The sequence below is a fragment of the Micropterus dolomieu genome, unplaced genomic scaffold, assembly GCF_021292245.1.
Source record: "Micropterus dolomieu isolate WLL.071019.BEF.003 ecotype Adirondacks unplaced genomic scaffold, ASM2129224v1 contig_8900, whole genome shotgun sequence".
In the NCBI taxonomy this organism is placed as follows: Eukaryota; Metazoa; Chordata; class Actinopteri; order Centrarchiformes; family Centrarchidae; genus Micropterus; species Micropterus dolomieu.
Window position 1 is genome coordinate 1 of NW_025737886.1, and position 5,026 is coordinate 5,026.

The window sequence follows — 5,026 nt, forward strand, 5'->3', positions numbered from 1 at the left end:
GGGAAGACTTTCACTGTGACTGGAGGCTCAGAGTTCTCTGAAAGATGAACACATGTTGACAGAAGTAATAAATAAGAAACAGAAGTTTGTTCCTCTCAGGCAGAGGTACATTTACTCCATTACCTGTAGGCTACTCAAGTACCTTTTTAAATTAAATGGTACTTGTCAGAGTACTTTTAATGCATCATACTTTTACTTTTACTTGAGTAGTTTCTTAAGTGAAAATTCTTTTTATTCATTTGGATCGTTCATCACACTGCTCATACTTTTATTTATATACCGTAGTCACACATCCACATGACTCTGCTAGAGCAGAATAATGGCTAAAGTTACAGAAGGCTATGGCTTTTAAATGGTGCTAGCAGCTAATATTTAGACTACAGATTCAAAGTTAGTGCACCACTGCAGCCAGCCCCAGCAGCGGGATCGTTGTGAAGTCGGCTGTGTCACTATAATGATTTCTGATCTCAGACGACCTGCTGCTGTCTGCAGAAAAATCCTCACATCATAGCTCAATACAGAAACACAGTCAGACTAAAGGTGACCTCTCATCATGATGCTGCAGCGCCTCCTGCTGGTGGAGACTAGCAGTGTTTGACACAGCCAGTTCAAATGAACCATCACAGACAGCTGCAGGCTCTGCAGTGAATAAAGTCAATATATGTAGAATAAATGCAGATGTACCTGTGTTTTCTTTAGACTACATCCCTGAGGTCCCACTACATCTGAACTGGTTCACATGAAGAAACAGGTTCCTGATCAGGAAGTCTGAGAGTTCAGAAAGTCTTTGTTCCTGTGAAGAGGATTCACTCTGACTCAAACTAAAAGCTGCTTCATCAGCCACACAGTCAGTACCTGCTGCTAACATGCTGATGTTCCTGGATCACCACAGCACAGATAAGTGAATAAAGGGAGAAGAAACTTCCTTACCGGGACGCTGAATGCTGGGGACACCACCCATCCTGTAGCTGTTGTAGATCTGCAGCAAACAGGAGGAGGAGACGGTTTATATAAAGCTCCCGCCCACTTCCTGAACCACGTGACTTTAAAAAAACTCCACAAGCTTTTTGGAAACAGCCACTGTGTGTGTGTGTGTGTGTGTGTGTGTGTGTGTGTGGGGGGGGGGCAGCATACCATCTGAAAGTGACAGTTTATGAGAAGCTAGTGGATTCAGATGCTGTTGGCTACCTGCCGAGATTTGCATCCACCTCTTTGGTCTGCATTAATGAGCGTTACCACCTGTGAGCTGCACGTAGTCCTCGGCAGGCAGAATCTGGCACAACAGGTGTTTCTTTACGACTATAGCTGCTTTTATCTGGATCAAACAGACATAATGTCCTCACTTTATGTCCGTGGTAACAGCAAAGGTTTGTCTTTGTGATACCAGGCTGGACATCTACATGATTATAGGCAATAATAGAAGGCTGTTGTTGCCGATTATGTGTTTGGTAGGTGTATCTCTAATATCCTTGTTTATATTTGGAAAACAGACTATAATTAATAATTATATAATTACAATGTGTAGGCTGCTGCTCCTTTCTCTCTCTCTTAGTGGTGGTGAGGTGAACGCCGCGTCTAATGAATCTTCAAACTTTTGTGTTTGTGTGTATTCTTTGTCTCTTAACATCGTGTTAGTTAAGAGTTATGTCTGTTGTGTTTGTGTTTGTTGGTGTTCTGTAAAGGGAACTAAAGTTCCCCTTCGAGGGAACTCGAACTGCGTCGGTGACGACACTATGGGAACGCCTCTGGGTGTGGCAGGGCTGAAATCATGAATGAACCTACTCCAAGGCTTTTCTCCTGGATCTGCCCCTCTCTCCTACTGGCCTATTTGGTGAGGCGGTGGATGCTGTCATCAGCAGGTAGAAGAGAGACGAGCTCAGCCCTCGTCTAGCTCCTACAGCTAGCGTCGCTTCCCGTAGTCCCCCTCAACAAACCTGGGACGCGAGGCGGCGCTCTCACCCACAGCCCCCTGAGAGGCTGACTGGGGTCCCCTCCCTCGTGGCGGCTCAGGCAACAGGCGCTGTTTTTCCCGCCGTCTTGGCACCCGGGACATGCTAACCGCCAGCGAGCTCTCACCAGTCTGCCCGCCTCGAGGGGTTGCAGCTGGAAAACGATCGGGCTCACTTCCCCGTGGGTCCTGTGCACTGTAGTGGATGGCTACAGGCTGCAGTTCCGGGGCCACCCCCCGCAAAAGTTCAACAGGGTGGTCTGGACTACGGTGCACGTGGGGCAGAGCCAGGTGTTGGGACAAGAAGTTCGCTCTCTGCTGGAGAAAGGGGCCATAGAACTCATTTCCCCGCCAGTCAGGGAGTCCGGGTTCTACAGCCGGTACTTCATAGTTCCCAAGAAGGACGGAGGATTGCGTCCGATTTTAGATCTGCGGTCCCTGAACCAATCTGGTGCACGTTCACCAAATGCATGGATGCAGCTCTGGCCCCGCTGAGGCTCCAGGGCATCCGCATATTAAACTACATCGACGACTGGCTCATCTTGGCTCAGTCTCGGGAGTTAGGGGTTCGGCAATGAGATGTCGTCCTCGCCCACCTTCAGCGTTTGGGGCTGCGGCTCAACGTGAAGCAGAGCATGCTGACGCCCGCCCAACGGACTACGTTCCTAGGGGTGGTGTGGGACTCGACGACAATGCGGGCCCACCTGTAGCCTGCACGCGACGGGTCCATTTTGTCCTCGGTGACCAGAGTGAAGTTAGGCCGCACCATCACTGTGAAACACTTTCAGAGGGTGTTGGGTCTCATGGCAGTGAGAGCCCTGCAGTGGTGGTTAAAATCCAAGGGATTCTCCCCGAGGGGAAATCCGTTCCGTCTGATACGGGTTACGAGCAGGTGCCTTCGTTCCCTGTCAGTATGGAGGAAGCCTTGGTTCTTGTCCCAGGGTCCCGTGTTGGGAGCGTCATGTCGCCGGACAATTACTTCGACAGACGCCTCACTCGCGGGGTGGGGCCCGGTCATGGACGGCCGCTTCGCGAGAGGCTCCTGGCAGGAGCATCATTTCTCTTGGCACATAAATTGCCTGGAAATGTTGGCGGTTTTCAGAGCTCTGCCCACTCTCCGCGGTCGCCACGTCCTTGTCAGGACCAACAACACAGCGTGGTGGCCTATTTTAATCACCAGGGGGGTCTGCGCTCACGCCCGTTATGCAAACAGGCACATCAGATCCTCCTGTGGTCCCGGCAGAGACTGCTGAGGTCACACATGTTCAACTCACCCCCAACAAACTGTCCTCCACGGCTCCTTGAAAGCTGTCATTATTTAAGAAACAAGAAAATTGTCTGAATAAACAAAGTGAGTAACATCATACATGTATCATTCTGCATAAGTAATGATGTAATTAAGCTTTATATCTTACTGGGAGAAGGCGGTGGCTGGGGTGTGGCTTTAGATAGAAAAACATTTAGGAAACATGTAAATAAGGTCTGCAGTCTGAACAATCGGTTAGCATAGCTAAAATACATAGAACAAATAAAATCAGAATGCAATGCAAGATATGAAGACGCCATCTCACTTTTAATTCAGTTTAATGACACAGGGTCAGACTGTCTCTCCTCTCTGCCTGTTGGTCGACTGAGTGACTCAGCTGAGTTCATACTGATGTTGTTATCCATTAGGTAACCCATGGGTGACATTATCTCTATTTTGTTTCATTACTGTTGTTCTCATCAAACCTTCATCACCGCTGAACCTGGCTCACTTTATCCCAACAACAATGTTAATAAAAGGCAAACAGAAAGTTTGGCACTGGGCCAGAAAGTCCCACCCACTTTTCAGCTGATTTGATTAAACTCTGTATTTTGGATTCAGACATACAAGCTGAAAACTGACAGTAGATCTTGTTGTTGAGTCTAACTTCATTTAAGAAAACTTCAAACACATTTATTGTATTAAGAGTATCAATAGCTTTAGTGAAACATTAAACATTCCAGTCACAATTTAAACCTAAAAGCTGCTTCATCAACACACAGATAGCATGTGCTGCTTACATGCTAATGTTTGTGAATGTGAGGAGAAGCATCCTTAACAGAACTGCCACCAGCACCCATCCTGTAGCTGTCGTAGATCGACAGTAAACAGGAGGAGACTCTCTATAAGTCTCCTCCCTTTATTCACTAAACGGTGCTGTGGTGATTCAGCAACATTAGCATGTTAGCAGCAGATGCGGATAACAGCTAAACCTGCGGATCGGTACAGATACTGACTTACATTAACAATGCACTCCCAAAACATTAACACATTATTGGTGGTGTCTTATTACAACATTGGGAAATTATTCCATTATCAGGTTCTGCAAACAGAAGGTTTGCCCAATAATGTAACAACCTCCTGTTAATGTAATCATTTATTCCATTATCATTTTATATTATAAAATCTGTCTTCACATGAGAACAAACACCGAACATTAACATACTTTAACATGACTTTCTGTCTGCGTACACCACGTCTGTTATAAACCAGTTATACAGATCAGTGGGGGTTAAAGTGAGCAGGATTTTTAATATGAAGACTGAACTCTCACACATTTCAGTGTGTCACAGTCAGGAGGCAGGACGCTGTACAGAGGCAGCTGTTAACAGACAGGTGAGTGAGTGTATCATGTGTGTCTTCCAACGAAGGTTAAAATCAAGGGCAACTGGACTTGGTTGAAGATACTGGAAGACGTTTCGTCCCTCATCCAAAGGACTTCTTCAGTTCTGACTGACTGGCAGGGAAACTCAGCTATTTAACCTCAGTGGGGTCGTTGGCCCGGGTCATCGATACCGCTGGTTCGTTAGTGTTCCTGGTTGCTGTGACGACAGTCGTTACAGTCGTTAAGACTACCTGTGGCCGAGACTGAACGACCATCGTTGGTATCTTCACCTGAGGCCAAGACTGAACGACCATCGTTGGTATCTTCACCTGAGGCCAAGAGGTTACGTTTGTTGAGTTTCCTGGGAAGTGATGAAAGGACAGCATTGTAAGTGGGGGATAAGTGGTGGCGTAGACCCCCTCCCCTGTTCAATGACGGCTTCTCCACC

At 47.1% G+C, this 5,026-nt stretch overlaps 1 long non-coding RNA gene across 1 annotated transcript; it reads right to left on the reverse strand.

The window, feature by feature from the left end:
* Position 1: 1 nt before the first annotated feature.
* On the reverse strand, positions 2-957 carry LOC123965223. The gene is made up of 3 exons (XR_006823651.1): positions 931-957; positions 685-793; positions 2-37 (listed from the first exon to the last, which is right to left on the reverse strand). It is a non-coding gene; the product is annotated as an uncharacterized LOC123965223 (long non-coding RNA).
* Between the last annotated feature and the right edge of the window lie 4,069 nt (positions 958-5,026).